The sequence below is a fragment of the Hyalella azteca genome, unplaced genomic scaffold (genome assembly GCF_000764305.2).
Source record: "Hyalella azteca isolate HAZT.00-mixed unplaced genomic scaffold, Hazt_2.0.2 contig1871, whole genome shotgun sequence".
Classification (NCBI taxonomy): domain Eukaryota; kingdom Metazoa; phylum Arthropoda; class Malacostraca; order Amphipoda; family Hyalellidae; genus Hyalella; species Hyalella azteca.
In genome coordinates, this window is record NW_025932167.1 from 8,417 (window position 1) to 25,473 (window position 17,057).

Genomic DNA, 17,057 nt, shown 5'->3' on the forward strand with positions numbered 1-17,057 from the left:
ATAATCGCAACAGCTCCATCATATTTGCTCGCTTCTATCGCCTCAAATTTTCGTGTCACAAATTTTGATGTTACTCTATGAGTTCACTACCAACTGATTTTTTTATATTAATTTCGCGCTATTTTCGAAAATTCTATGTTTGACTTTCATGATAACTCTAAAAAGACACGTTTCCTTGAATTTTTTCACATCAAATATGGCTTTTAGCACTAAAAATATCTTTCGTAAGGCGAAAAAGCATATAAAAAATCATCTTTTCAGCAAAAAAAAAAACATATATTTAACTCATCCAATTTATTGGTTTAAGCTTTTTTGAAATTACTTTACCAATATCCCTCATTAAATTCTTGAGGGATTCTTACATGTATTACATTGAAATGCATGTAATTTATATTGTATGAGGTCAGAGTTCCCGAAAGTTGAAAATTTTGAGAAAAAACTCTGCCTTATTTAATTTTTCAGTTTCAAGGCGCGTGGATTTTGGGTTGCTAGCAGTGCCTCGGGCTGCGCCCGGGAGTGCCATGAGATGCCAGTCTGTAGCTGGAAGCCGTGCGCGCGAGCTTGTCTTCGCTGAGAAGAACATTTATGAAGTGATGACCAGTGTTTGTAGGGCTCCTGCTTTCACCTTAGTAATAATTATGAATGTTCCACCTTTATTGTACATCGCACACGAAACTTGGGAGGTAAGAATTGTTCCATTGTTCTCTGAGATGTCACAGGCAATTGCAACGGCTGGGTTGGACCGGATCAGCTGACCGGAACTAAGCTCCGCCTTCCAGTTGCCGCCCTTGCAAAATATTGAGGCTATCACTTACGGCCCTAAAATTATGTTTAAGGCAGACCTGAAGCACTTGAGGACCTAGAGAAGTCAAATGCTTTAGGATGGCGTATCCACTCCTATTAGATGACAGTCACGTCAACTCAACTTTTGCGTAACTAAAAGTATATCTAATTAGGTCAGTTGTGGGCATGTGTGCTTAATTTTCCTTTCATTTTGTTTGTAAATAAGGTCTGGAACTTTCGGGTGCCTAACCTTGTTTATACTTAGGTAAAAAGCGGGCGGACTTGTTACGAAACTGGTTTCAGTGAAATCATCAGTAATTTTTAGCTGTAGTTTGAGAGCTTGAGAATGCAACTTCGACTGCAATTTTCGATATCGTGAAACAGCCACCATAACCGCGGCATATTGACGAGGCACATGACGCCTCAGCGTAGTTCACTTTCCTGCATGTTTTCCTTGTTTGTCTTGAAAGTCTAGATACTTTCACATCATTGCTCACTGTAGCGTAACTTTAAGGCTTATTTCCATGTCCTTTGGATATGCAAATAAGCCATTACTTCAGCCGTCGCTGAAGTCATGTACTTCATTCTTAGATTTAGTTATGTACTTCAGCCGCCTCGACCACGAGATTTCCAGTACTCCCGACCACATTCAGATATGCCAGAAAGATTTTCAGTATCCATAAATATATTTCTGGAACTTGACCGAGTGGCAAAGTGAAATAGCAAGAAAATTTTTCAAGTTAAAATGAAATTGAAAGACTAATACCTGGAGAAATGCACAATGGCTCTCTCTAATCTACATTACAGTAATCCTAATCAATAGACACGGGAAGTCAAGGTAAGTGGGCTCAATGCACAAACTCATTTTTGAAGTTGTTCGGCGACTGTCGTACAGTTCTCGGAGCGCCTCGAATATGTTTAATTATTCGCCAAATATTTTGAAAATTAATTTCTGATTCTAATAATGATTAAGTGTTCAAATGTTAATGTTAAAATGGGCATATTTTGGCTCGTGCGTCAAACTTACTATTTTTCTAAGTTTGCGATTTAATTCGATAATTTCCACTTCTATGTTTTTTGTCGAAACAAGTTTTATCTGAAACCGATAAAAGACACTTCAAAGAGACGTAGGCAATAGGCATAATGTCGACAAACTCTCCCATTGAAGCATCGCTTTATTGAATTGGTATGAATTCATCACTAAATAGCAACGGAAGTCACATTAGAATGTATGGAGGAACTGTTATTACAGCGATCTATTTCTTCAATATTCACGAATATTCTTGAGTTTTTTAATATCTTACTTCAAAAAATAGAGATAAATGAAGCATATTTAATAGCGTTTGAACTCTTAAAAATAATTTGATAAATTTTGCTCTTGTCGGAACAGAATGCTAAAAACCTTTGTGTTCGATTCTACGTACTCTGATTGCCCCTGCTTTGGCACCAAATCATGCGTCTCCTAATCTCCCTCTTGTTCATATTCATAATCTTTCTCTATTTCATGTGACTAATCTCTCTCTCGTTCATGTAATTAATATCTCTCAAGTTCATGTAACAAATCTCTCTCAAGTTCATGTTACTAACCTCTCTCTTGTTCATATTCATATCAAGGAAGTCCGTAAGCCGCCAGGAGGTTTGTTTCTGCATGCTTTATCGGGCGCATAATTGAAGCAGGCCATTTCTTGAGAATTCCCATGGGAGCTTGACATGAATGGGCTCTAAAGCCTGATTGTATGGGTCGCCAGGGTTACGAAGCTTCGTCCCAGACTTCGCTGGCATCCGCTCTTCCGATGATTTTGCACGCCCCACGAGTATATATGATGCTTGCCGCTGACATCGGGTGACCGCGCTACCGAGCTGACTTCATCTTGGTTGTGCGGTGTTCCTTATAATTTTAAAAAGCAGGATATCTTATAAATGAATTTTGTATGGTGAACTCAGTCCTGTTTTGTACAATTTAATTTGATTGTATAATTATTCCATACTACATCTAATGTTATTCACGTGCAATCAAATACATGTAATCGCAAGCTCTGCAACTGCATGTAAATACTTTTACAGACGAATTTTTTGTCATTCACGCGTTTTTTTTCTGGCATGAATGCGTCTATCTATGCATGTTTTCGGGAATATTTAACGTCTGTACCTCAGCTCTCTTTGTAAACTAGCTTCCCTTTTCACAATTTTTTGCCTGTTCTATTCTTTCATTCGTTTTTGAACTAAATTTAAGATTGTTAGCCCCTCAACTTTTTGGAGTTAGTCTTACCGTTAACAATTACTTACCCAGTTTTAACGCAAGCATATACGAGTTAGGGGATTTCAGTTAACTTTCCACTCCTGACATAACATGCGAAGTTCAGAAACCCGCTCCCTTCGACCAGTGATATGTATATCAGCCACAGCCAGTGATAGCTTTCTAGTAGCCAAGGAACTGCTATCGTCTAACTGATTGTTTTCTCGGGGAATCTTCTTAATACTTTAGATCCGAGCTTTGGCTTCATGATGAGCTGGTCGACTAACACCTAATAAGAGCTGAGTAAAGGCATCGAGGTCGGCACCACACCCGACCTCAAGCGCCCATCTTTCGTGGCTATCTCGTCGGGTCCTTTCAACTTCATTACTTTGAAGCAGCCACACCCTTGCCGATGCCGTAACTACGGTGCTTCTCTTTTACTGATCCAAGTAAACGAAAAAACATTAAGTCGTACTAGCTTCCTCTCCTCACCGACGATGGTTTGTCTAAATCTCTAAACACTAGTTTTCTTTAGTTTTGAAGTTTTCATTTCGATGCTTCACTGGCACATTTTTTCGTCTTTTATACGTTGTCTATACAAGCTCATCATGCTAAAAATCTGTTCCATTTTTAGCTTCGCTTGGTTTAACTTAGAGATAGCGACATCAGTCAAGGGCAACTACAGGTAAATGAAGTAATTATGTACTGTTAACCAAACAAAACAATTTTCAAATAAACTACTGTCACCTAAATGTAAGGTTTCAATTAAAATTTACGAGCTGTTTCACACTAAGATCAATGCAGGCAAGGCAAATATATACCGTAATCTATATCGTACGTAAAATTTATCAGTCAAAGCAATTTATGACTTTCCTCAATTGATTAATGCGGTAATTATTACATTTGTTGTGCCGATGTGGATTGTTTCGTCAACTATTAAAATTCAGAAAAATTACCGGTGTTTGTGTGATTTATAGTTGAAGCTGTACGCATTCTTGTTGTATAATTTTGTGAGGGGAGTTTAGGTTGTGATGATCTCGGCGTATAACCGAAGATTATATAGCGTTCAGTGCAGGCGCCACGCAAGCGTCATTTATGACCGTTGCTCGCGGCACTACGCCGCATGCTGAGCGCCCGAGCTCCTGGACTACATGGCATCTCCATTTGAGGCGAGAAAAGCAAGGAACTCTACTGCACCTTTTGAAGTTTAAACGGATGTACTTAAAAATTGTCATTATAAATTCACATATTTGATACATTTAAGTTCCTGAATAGTAATTGTTGTCAGTAATTTATTAATTTCTCATAACATCGTGATATTTATTGATACTTTAGCTGAGGTCTCTCGTAAAGAAATAATTCTATCACTTGATAGGATTATCGGAGGTGTAGTCTGGAGCTGAATCCTGAGTCCATTCAGTAACCAGAAAGTTTCTAGACTCACGACCACGCAGTCATAGACTTTGTACTTCTTCATCGCGTTTCTTCATTTTCGTTACCAAAAATTCTGAATGTTTAGGTACTTATTTGCTCCGATGTTTCGGTGAGCATTTAGTCCGAGATATCTTTGTACGTTCTCTTGTTGCGCTTGAATTATATTGATCACAATTTGTCTCAATGCCCACAATAACCTTTTTGTCATAGCGTGCTGTAAAATTTACATTGTTTATGTGGAGAAACTCAACATTGATTAATATTGTATCGAATCCTCGTATCTATCAAACACGCCCAAAGAAACTTCATGTGCTAATTAGGAGTTCAATATTTCCACATACACGAAATCGTATCTTGAAAAACGTAAATCCAAATTATGATCCAAATTTCTACACAGACTTTCTAATCTCTATTTCAATACTACATTCCATCTTAGAGGGCGAAGTCGTAAATGGCCGCAAATACTAATCTCGTGTAATTGAGTGAGCGATCAAATGCTTCTCTGAGTTGCGTTGCTTGAAATTCCTCATTGTTCTATAAATAAAAAAATGGCATCAACTTATCATTCGATATTAGTTTTCAGCATTTCTTCACTAAAACATCATAAAGAAACGCATCCAAAAAGCAATTATCTCCCTAGGTATGGATGATATTCATCCCAATCCCAATATTTTTAACTATCCCTATATTTTCTTTTGATTAAGTTTATGTCAATCTGCTAGAATTCAATTGCAAAACTTGAACCAAATTTAATTTATTGGTGCGCTAAGAAACTTTCAATATCAGCAGGGCTCCGAAAGAGATGAAAGGGGCGGCATCAGCTGAACGTGAGAGAGGGAGGCGGGAGGCGGCTGCATGCCAGTGTGCTTGTGACAGCGATGTGGTGCGCATGTGCGAAAATCGCGGAAGCGCATGACTGTGTGACGTTTTCTCTTCTTCAATGAGCTCGTATTAGCTGCTGGTATGTTTACTTCATTATACTAAGTCGATATCATAATATTTCGATTCACCAATGAACGTTGTGCCATACTGATGCCTCTTGGAGCACATTTTTCGTTGTGGTTCATTACTACAAGCTTCACACTTCACAGTGCTTGCGCGTGTCACGGTGTTCTCAATCAACCCAGGCGTTTAATTAAGATAAATTTTAAACGAAATTTTGTGAAACTTTCGTGAGGTAAAATTTTTGGGCAACTGAAAGTGCCATGGATAAGAGAACGGAAGAAATGATCAATTGATCATAGCCTAGTGCTATGCCACGATTTTTCTATTTTCGTCTTTTGGTTTTGACGTGGTACACTTAGGCCTATTTGCATTGGACTAGCCTACTGATATTTTGCTCGTGAAAGCTATTTCACACTTGTTTAGGAAATGATCCCAAATACGTTAGATAAATTCTCTGCCATTTTAATATTATAACGTGATTTACTGAATGCTATCCACGAAAAGAACGAAGCGATAGTTTTCATTCATAAATGCATTCCTTAAAAGCGATCGTGATTACAACCGAATGAAATGTGTGAAAATCGAAATGTAGGAAATTTACATAACGCTTATTATTACTCGCTAATATTTTCGTTGCAAATTTTGATTTTCTGTCAAGACATCCATGCTCAAGACGTGCAACCTTGATCATTTTTATCAGGCATTTATTTTATCAAACTATTGAAATTATTTCATTTTATTAACATTATTTTATAAATGAATTATAACTTGATATTGTGCTTCTTGTCAACAAATGTGTTAGTAATGGCTAAGTATGTTATCAATATTGTCGTCAATTGTTTAACAGTTTACCAACAGTTAAGCAATGATTATGGGAAAAATTTTTCACTAATCGATTCAGAAAGATACTAATAAAAAATCATTAGATGTGAAGTAACTACACTATTCAATAAGGATTAATTCTTTTCAGATCTCATGTTGCCAAAATTATAATTTTTTCTTCAAATTTCAACTGCTTCGAGGTTAAAAACTTGGAATAACATTTTTTTTTCAAGTTATTCAGTAGCAAGTATTTAGAAAATACAAAAAATTTATTACTACTTAGTTATGGGTGTAAACGTATTTTCATTCTTTTAGAAAAGGGATTGAAGTTAACCGCTCATGGTTTCGGAGCTGATTCTGAAACTCGTAATAAACTTGCTTATTATACCGTCCCATTATACGTTAATTATTATGTCAGGATTCAATGTACTAAGGCTTCAAAGTCTAAAATCAAAACACCCTTAGCCTCTTGCTTCAACTGTTTGCATTTCGCCGCAACCGCAAACCTGGTAAAATAAAAAAAAAAAAATAGCGGTTTCAGCGTTTAGTAGGCCGTAGGCCTGTCGCCGATTCTTAACATCGCAGAACATTCACAGCATTTTGAGGTCTCGAACTCGCAACTCACTGCTACAATTCTGCTGTGCTTAACCGCCCGGCCTCCTTGCCGATTCTGACCAGAAACTGGCGCACAGAGCTGGGATCGAACCCGCGCCTCTCTGCTCCAGTCTTGGTACTCTGAACTTTAACCACTGGGCCACCCTGATCCGATCTATCTTTGAGTTCCTTTTGATCATAGCTAGTGTTGAAACAGGTACTTCGGTAGGGCCCCTTGGCCCGACGCGGTCAACCATGCATGCCGTATACGGAGTGGTTGGTACGCCGCTGCATCCGGTGAAGGAATCATCACCGCCGTCACACATGTGGCGTGCCCTCTGAAAGCCCCTCTGTGGCCTGTTGGCACAACAACGTTACTCAGGCCACTGCTGGCTTAGCCTTGTTTGCTGAAGATTATGTCGGGACTCTACGTCCTTGAATCTGTCACTGGTCAGCATCATGATGTCTATATTTCGCATCGTATTCGATAAACAATATACCGCGTTATATATAGTTACCCTTTAATTAAAGCCTTCCTGAAACAAAATATTATCGCAATAACATACCTCGTTTTGTTAATCGTATGATAGACACATTACGTCGAAAGTCTTGTTATATTCGTTACCTACCAAAACTTGAATTTCTTGTTTGATGACGAGTCTAAATTAGGCATGACTTTCACTAATAATTAGTATACTTAACGCAAGAAAGAATAAATTTGGACTCTGTCTTGTTCTGTCCCTAACAAGTGTTTGCTTTCATACTAAGGTCTGTTTCAGACGTTGGTTTGAAAGATATTATTTATTATAAAAAACATTATGTGCCCTGAACCTGGCTTCTAGCGTGCAATTAATAATCAGCTTTGCGAACAACTTTTTAATGTGCATTGATATTCGCGGCTTAATTTTAGGCTTAATCCAACTTTTTTTTTATATGTAATCACACAAAACTTGTATGAAAATAAGTTTCACGTGTATTTCCATTAACTATTGTCTGTGGTATAAAATTTGAATTTCATTTAGAAATTTCCCTGAATAGATGTAATTTAAATTTATACATAACTAGCAAACGAAAAATATTGTGGATGAAAATGGTCGAATGAAAGGTGTCCCTTTATATTTTCCGCACCAAGCTTCAAATGTATTAGAAGACAAACACAAAGACTTGAAAATTCATTAAAAATTTTAACTAGGCAATGATTTTTAGTATTATAAATATTCGCTATTTTAATGCGTTGTTCGGATTCATTTATATAAAAATGTTGGACCTATCTTTATGTATAGCAATTTGTGTCTAACCTATAACTGAGAATTAGGATCAAAAGAAGAAATGCAAGTATGAATTGTATTTATGTCTAGGTAAACAAATATTCTCTGAAAAGTTTATGTAGTTTGAATATTTTTTTATTTTTCTGCAATAAGTTGTCTTTTTTTACTTCTCCTTTCTGTCACACTCGCAATCTAAGTTTTCGCAGAATCCCGATCTCCATAGAGGCCTTTTCTATGTCATTGTGCAGATTCCGGGAGCGAAACTTAGCGAATGACGAACTTGCCGATGAAAGTCGGGTACTCGAGCTTTGTTTTTCCGTGGGCCTGCAGAGAAAGAATGCGGTTAATGGAAGTTGTGGACTGCTGTTGCGTGCTTCACGTTCCTCTCGCTGACGCGATACGGACGACCAAAGCTGGCCCATAACCCGACGCACCTGTTCCTTACAAAAGGCTAGCATCACATTCGCCACCTGCTTGCGTCTGAGCTGTGAGCATATCTTTTATTCTTTCTGCATCGGTAGCAATAGAATTGTCAATCGAGCGACGCATTTGCGCGCAGGGGTAGGAAAGATTCAGCTTTGAGTTCGGGCAGTCATAGAATAGCGATTAAAAGAATCTGTGCGGTTGTTTGAAGGTAAATTTTTGTTCAAGTGCGATTATCATGAAACAGAGGAACAAATTATGCCAACCTCCTACGATCAATGAAAGGTCATTTTCTCTTAACTAAGGCATCTTAATGTTTTTAGGCACATATTCCCGATGTCAATAAAATTTTCAATTAAGGTAGGTATATATTTGTTAAAATAATTTCCTCGATGTAGAGGCCTCTAACGTGTGCTGTACTTGTCTGAACTTTCGTCTCATATTAGATTTTACAAAATAATGCCTAAAAACTCGCTGACAAGAAAATCTTTATTAAGTACGGTATTAGTAAAAGTGTATTAAGGTGCATGTCACTCTTTTTTTACCTTGTGCCTTTCTCTTTGGCATTTCATCGACTTGGTAATCTTGGTAATCTCGGTAGACTGCGCCATAATCCAATCCAAAAGTTGCTCTGTATATATATAACCTTTGTATTAATTGGGAATCTCTTTAATTATTTAAAATAAGGTCTTAAAAAAATAATTTTCGAACACTTCCCGGTGTTCTTATCAAAACCTTATTTATGGTTTTGATTCTATGTAGATGCATATTTCTTTTCAAGGAGCAAACACAAGTCGATTGGTCTTGTAATTCACTTAACACTTCGCGATTTAATAATAGATTCAATCAATTTCCTTTCGAACTCTTAGCTTCAAATACATGCATACGCCTTTCACTCTCAATGCATGCTTGCCCTTTTTTGCGACTCGTGGAGTTTTGAGCTGAGCGTGAGCGTGACTCTCCTTATAGAATGGACATAGGATCGTAGTTCAGCGTTAGTGCGAGAGAGCGTGTCAACATCAGCTAAAGATGCGGTGGTAGGTTAGGTTACCTCGGCGGGTGTCGGGTTCATGGCACGGAAAGAGCGCCTCTGGCTCCCAGTGCACTTGAGAATGCCCGAGCTTCTTCTCTTGCAGTTTTCTTTATTTACGCTGGTTAGTGTCTTTTTGACGTCTTATAATCATGAACTTTTGCCTAGGATTTTTCTAATCCTTACATAAACCTAATTGGTCCAACAGAAGAAAATTTTGTACAAATAACAATTAAGAGACAACTAATGTATGCTCTTTCAATTATTTATGTCTGTCGTTTAGTTTGTAATAAGCTGGATGACAAGCAAGATTCGTGCTTCGATTCGTACTTTTACATCTATTTGTTACATCTTTTACTGTAAATAACGTAGGGAACATACCGATGTAGTTTGCAAAAAGCAGATTGAGAGAAACAGTTGCAGGGACACTACAACAGTTGCAGGGCGTTGAGTTACTTCCTTACTTGGTCACTCCGGGACCTAGACAACACGTTAGCGTCGCGCACACATGAGACCCTTGCTGCTTCAAGTTCAGTAACTGCAACAAAGCCGTTTGTTATTTTTCCACCTACCCCCATATATTCGTAGAAGCTCCCATACTGCAAATAAATATCCTATCCAAGTATATTGTACATCGTGGATCTATTTATATCGTACCTAGATTTCTCGCTTTCCCTTGATGATTCGATAATGCGTCTCCTCAGTCATACCTACTTGAGTTTTTCACGGCGGTTTGAATGGAGGTATATACGTTTAAATACCTATTTTACGTGCCTTTTTTCCTTTGTTTTAACATGTGTAGTAATTCATTCATACTGTCTATTCCGAAGAAAAATGTGTCCTTACTGAGACATTCATTCTGGTTGTCATTCGCCTTTGATCAACTATGTAAGTGCACGACTCATGTTCATTTATTCCTGTATGTCCAATGTAGTTCTGTTAGTTGCATGGCATTTGCGTTAAATATGTCAAACGTATAACAATACTATATCAACTTGTAGTCGTAGGATTTCATCTTAGCTTGCGTTTTATTAAATCTATGTTCCTCTTGGCCTTCTCTTGAACTAACGACTCAGGACAAGTTTTTTTCGGCTGTTTTTGTACGCACAAGCGAAGTCTTTAAGTTGTACTCATTTACCTTAAGCTTGTACAACGGATTTCTTTCCAGATGCATTTACGGGTGATTTTTAACCTAACTGGTAAATTCTTACAAAGTTTAAAGACAGATGACTTTATCTTGCGAAATTCAGTTAATCAAGAGACGATAACTTTTTATCTGCATGTCAAAATTTAACATGCGTTTTGCACACGATCGATCAACGTGTCGGAGTCCAATTAAGTTTCTAATTCATCGGTGTATTATGCTCATTAAACCCGCCGCGATATCAAAAGATAGTGATTTTAAAATTTTAAATCACATTTTAGGAAGAATATCAAAATTTTCTCTACGAGCAAAGATGGTACCTGGCCATTGACACCCCAATTATATTTCAACGATTTCATTTTTTCTATGAATTGACATTGCATGATGAAAATACTGGAAAGCAATTTTGTGCAATCAAATGTATGTGTTTTTTGTGGCATTGTATCTCAGTTCATTTTGAAGTGTTGTGGACTACTCTTTCAGGTTCTGTTTTGTATATAAAGACACAGAGTTTACACACTTGTATTTAACTGATCTTATATGTATTAAAAGCGTTACGCACTTGAAGTCATCACCGGCATGAAACCTAAACGAGGAATGAAATCAAGCCCAGAAGTACACGAAATCTAAAGTAGGAAGACTCTAAATAAAAGAATTGATAAATTGCTATATCTGAAACGTGATTTAAATAAGTACGCTTCCCTAACACTCGGTATTAACGTGAATGATCTTGTCTACACCACTTAGTTAGGGGCAAATTTGGCTGAAATACGCTTATGTAAAAATTATATACAGAGTAAGCTCTGAGAGCGATCTTATTGACTGGCGAGCAGAAAACATTGGCTTGCAACCCGTTGGGGAAGAGTAAAATTATTTTTCTAAATAATTCCTTTCACATTAACGCTAATGATTGCGTGCCTTCTGGGCACGGAATCATTACCTAATTAATTACTTCATCCATAATTAATAATCGTTACCCTCATTAATTTATTCATTATCTTAGAACGGTGTTTGCATTCAGTGCTGCAATTCAAAGGCTTTAAGCTAAGCGAAATTTGGTCAAATTTTCTTCAACTCAATATGTTTGGTGCGGTAGCGGAAATTCCGCCTTAGTTTCATGCCTGCGGTGTATAGTTGAATTTAGTTAGGCGCTGCCGAGCGCGTTGCGCCACAAGATGCCTACCGAGAGTGCCCGATGTTCCATGGCTTCCAATAGTGAACACTTCGCCTGCACCACCATAATGGATACGTTGCCTTCACCACTATATGTTGGGTACTTCTGCGTCACCTCCTTCGTCCCGATTTATCTCCGTCGCCGCTGGCGTCAAGTCGTAAATTTTGTAATTGGTTTTCCTGTTTACTTCTTACTGTGTCGTAGCTCGCTCTTTAGTAGAACAGCGAGATTAATTTCGAGAATGACCTTACAGGGAAATTTATAGATTTTTAAGATTAATCTGCATGTTGGTCGTTAATGTTAATTTAGCGCCGAAATCACGCAAATTCTTTTTCAGGTATAAGGATACCCTACCTGTTCTTATGCGATCGTCACTAGTTTACAGATATAGTTGTGCGCAGTGCGCATCAGCGTACGTCGGTATGACGGCACGCAATTTCTATACTAGGCTGGCTGAGCATAAGGGCAGGAGTTATAGAACAGGGAACCTACTTGCACATCCACCTCATTCTGCTGTACGTGTTCATGCCGAGCAGTGCAACACCTCTGTATCTGATAGTGATTTCAAAATTCTAGCTTCCGCATCCGGTGTTAGTGATCTACGAATTTTAGAATCCCTGTATATATTCAAACAGAAGCCTAGTCTGAATGCCGCTTTTAGCTCCTTTCCTCTTGAAATAGTAAATAGATAGGCCGTTTACGTTTACTAGCATTATTTTCATGTCTTATCTATTTATTTTTAGTGCATTTACTTTACTAATTGATTTATTTGTGTTTCTAGGACTGAACTTTTTCTAAACAGAATTTTGTGGTTTGAACTGACGATGGAGCTGGACTCCGAAACGTTTTCTCTTATAAAGATATGGTGAATTTTTGTAGTATTTTCTTTGCTTTTAAATTCCTGGTTAACTTGCGATTCAAGCAAACAAGCGATTTTAATACACGCAAATTCTTTCTCGAGCGCAAGGAAGAGCAGTTTTAAAGCTTGGTACGCCAGTTGATTGACCCGTTTCATTCAAGGGTAAGTTACGATATTCAAGTGAAATTTTTTCATTTGGTCATGAATACTGGTGTTTTTTTTCTGGACGATGGCCTACATGTCTAATTCAATAATTCAAAACGTGTGGGGTTGAGACTGGGTTGAAATTACTCGTCAATGTATTCCTGGCTACAAAAATATGTTATAATGTTTTACAAATCAGCGATATGACCATCTCATTTGATATGAATTAAATTGAGATAAGTTGAAAAACGGCATCTTAAAAAATTTTTTTTTTTGATATTCCGTCAGCTGATATGGATGAAAACTCAGTACCTAAAGAGCCATTGTGCTTGAAAATTCGAACCGTGAGTTTTCTGTAGGTTCAAGCTGGTTGTTTTGAAGACTGAGCTCCTGTGATAACGCTTTCGCTTCAGCTCAATCCAATTCAATTAAAAGCAAATCCTGGGCAGAGCACTGGTTTTGCCCTAAACACTTTCCTATTGCTCTGTTAACTTTGGCCAGCACGAGTACCATTAAGTCTGATTGTCTCTCTTTATGGAACTGCTAGTTGTACTAGAGAGTTATCTGTAGAATAGCATTAAGCTGCTTCCGGGGTATTTTCTTTTACTTCTTCGATGTGATGTTTTTTTTTATTTTTATAGATACAAAACATATTTAACTTACTATTTTAGATGGTAACCGTAATAATTGTAAATCATGTGAATTTATTTTTATATTTTTTGCATAACTCGTCGGTTTAGCGCATTAATGACAATGCCATATATAAATTCTAATTAGTTACTCTTATAATGACCCCAATTTTCTTTCCACTTCTGTTGTAATTAACCCTTCTTTTCGAAAATGATTTAGCAATTTTCGAGTCTTTTTATGAATCAAATTCTTTTACCATGATGGCATTGTTTACGATGGAAATTTCTTGGTCTTCTTGTATATTTTGCATATTTTTATCCACATTTTTTATCGGTATCATTCGCTATCATATGAGTAATGTCTAATACGTATTATCACAATATGTACATGCAGTAATTTAATATTTATTTGCGTACAATCTATGACCAGAGAATGCATACAATTTTCAAGCTGTCGAACAATTCTTTAGATGACGTTTATAGATCGAAAGGCAGGTCTCAGAAATTACTTCTAATATATATAACAACGTTTCGACTGTATCAACATTCATTTTCAAGTTACAAGAAGCATTGAACAAAGAAATTTTGGTAGACATAAGAAAATAATGAGCGTAAGTAGGATACAACACGAAAATTTTGAAACGGAAAATGACTCTGACTACTGTCTCAAAATTTAGACAATTTCGGTAGTTTGAAAACAGTTAACTGGAGTCCAATCCCCATACATAAGGATTCCAGCAATCGTCGGTCGGTTAATGTTGGGCGCCACTGCATGATGACGATGCTGGTGGGCTCCTCCAGCACAGTGCTATCGACGGTCTTGTGAGCTTGTCTCAGAGGGTTCCCCTGCCCTCCAGACTGAAGGCAGTATGCAAGACGATCTCGATGTCGTAGTCGTTAGTCCAATTACTCCAATGTAGTCCAAATGATGAATAAGTCTACAACCTTCTTTGAAGCAAAATTTACAGACTACATAGGTTTCTTGGAAAACTCTCGCTTTTTTTGCAGGGTCCTTTTGCGTGTTGTAATTTTTGCTTGATGTTGTATTCAAGGGTTGTTGTCAATCACCAAGCCAGTTGAATTCATTGATGAGTTTGAGGTGAAGTTGTTTGTTTGAAATACTCAATGTCGTAGTTGTTGGTCCAATTACTCCAGTGTAGTACAAATGATGAACTCTACAACCTTATTTGAAGCAAAATTTACAGTCTACACCGGCCTCTTCGAGAACTCCCGGTTTTTTGCTGGTGCCATTGTCGCTTATGGTCCAGGGCTCGATGTTGTTGTCAACTTGTCATGAGTGTCACCAAGCCAGTTGAATTCATCAATGGTCATGAGATGAAGTTGCTTGTTTTCAATACTCAATGTCGTAGTTATTGGTATAGTTCCTCCAATGCAGTCCAGATGATGAAGTTCACAATATTCTTTGCAGCAAAATACATAGACCACACCAGCCTTTTGGAGGACTCCTGCTTCTATAGGCAGTGGTCATTGCTGCGTATAGTCTGGAGTTTGACGATATCTTGGGTTGCACAGCTAGAGCCTGCTCAATTCATCGATAGTCTTGAGATGAAGTTGCTCGATTTTAATACTCTGAGGCAGTTTGAAATACTTTTTCTGAGTCTTCACATTTCATATTTTTGAGTTCACTTTTAATTTGTCTCGGAATTAGTTTATTTCTGTGTCGGTGTCTCGCAGTTATCATTTCACCTCCTGCTGCCGGGTCTTGAGTGCAGAAATTAGTATTAGTTGGCTGAATTTTCTTGTCTTTCAATATTCAATAGGTATTTTATATATACAATATTCTTTCAAATTGCCCGTTTAATCCCCTTACAATCAGTAGTAAAAGTACTAATTTTTCCGTTCAAGCAAATAAGGTTAACTAATTTGACGAGCAAAATGAACCGACTAAAGCATCCTGAAGGGTGAATTCGGTGAAATATGCAAATAAATACATCAGACATGTATTTTGGTGAATTCAATCGCTCGTTTTGTAAAAGAATTATATGCCCACTCATCGCAGTATTTCTGTTTCCTTTGTTACTTCCTGGTCGGGCAAGCCAATGTGGCGATATCGAATGGAGCTCTTGTCTGCTTTGAACGCTCACAGTAAGCCAGGCAAGGCGTCGGTCTGAGACGTCTGTTTTCCGCCTCTCTGGAGCCAGACGTCTCAGCTCTGCCAATTGCTGGGAGTGCTGGCATCCCCTACATCCTAGGGAATAAAGGAATGACGCCTAAATTGGGGAATTCCTCCGCCGCACAAGCCTGCCAACTGCTGCTAAAATCCCGTCGAGATTATCGTATCACGACTCGAAATCCCGTCGAGAATATCGTATCAGCATTCATTTTATCTGGCCCAGCTTTAATTACCCAGTCCTTCCAGTGTCAATATATATTTACTATGAATTTTTAAGTTTTCGGCCTGTAGCCCTTCACTACATAACATCGCTTCATGTAATTACTAAATTGATATTATGTGGGCCGACAACTAAAACTCAGGTAACATGCTCCATCACGGAATAAGTATCTGGAGACAACTTCAAGAATTAAATGTAACAATTTAACAGTTACGAAGTTTCCGCATGCATCAGATTATTCGTTGGTTCCTCAGTGTCAGTCACGTTTGTACATTCCGTGAGGTTACTCTTTGATATCGCTCAGTTCCCATTGATGTATTGCAGATACGTCCGTGAGAGATCTAGTGCATCGTGAAGTGGAGGTGGGGAACTCGGTGTTAATTCTAGGTTTCTTGCCGAGTTTCTCACGCTCTTATTCCCTTACTTTCGAGAGGCCTGTCGTGATCAAAATAGAACTCGTGTCGTGGCAAGGTTGAGACTGACACCGCGGGGATTGAAGGTTGGCCCCGTCGCGCTAATACAGTATACCTTATGCTGCTTCTTCATTCAGGGGTCTGTGTATGCTCTGACTTGATGGCATTGAGTTGTGATATTGCTTATTTCATAGAAGACTATAAAATGTACATGTATAATGTATAAAATTAATCTATCTGTCTGTATTGGTGACACCTGTTTATTTCGAAGCGTAAAGAAATTAATGGATGATGGGAAATCGGATAATTTTGTTCGTGTCACATGCTTTACTTTCACCTTGAATCTTCACAAACCTAAAAGTTACCTCATGCATTCTGGTGTTCGAATTGCGGATTGTTGATGCAAAAATTGAACAAACTTTTTACTTTTCTCCACCTCAATACCGCAGCTGTCGGGGTATTTTGCATTAATGACCGTGCTTGTTTGTGCACTCATGACCAAGCGTCACTCATAAACAGCCTCGGGAAGCCAGTGGTAGCAGTTCTACGACACTCGAGATTAGCTAAGATTATCAAGACTTCGGTCGAAATTCCACTGTAAGCTTTTCTGAGGTTTCCCTCAAGAAGAAAAATAGTTGAACATTGTTCGAATGTCCGGTATCGTTGTCCAAATTTATGAAAATAGTGTTCTTACTAATCGATTTTAGCGTCTTATGGGAATTCCTTTTTTTCGAAATTTTATTCGTTTGATATCATGTATTCTGAAAAACGATTATTTCCTATTTAAAACAATTATAGGCCCAGT

At 37.9% G+C, this 17,057-nt stretch overlaps 1 protein-coding gene across 1 annotated transcript in view; it reads left to right on the plus strand.

Moving 5' to 3' along the window:
* Positions 1-550: 550 nt before the first annotated feature.
* LOC108676342 (uncharacterized protein CG43867) overlaps positions 551-17,057 on the plus strand; it is a 208,250-nt gene continuing 191,743 nt past the window's right edge. Inside the window, exon 1 of the mRNA XM_047884219.1 lies at positions 551-683. The gene's annotated coding sequence lies outside the window, so the exon portion shown is untranslated. The remainder of the gene's footprint in view (positions 684-17,057) is intronic.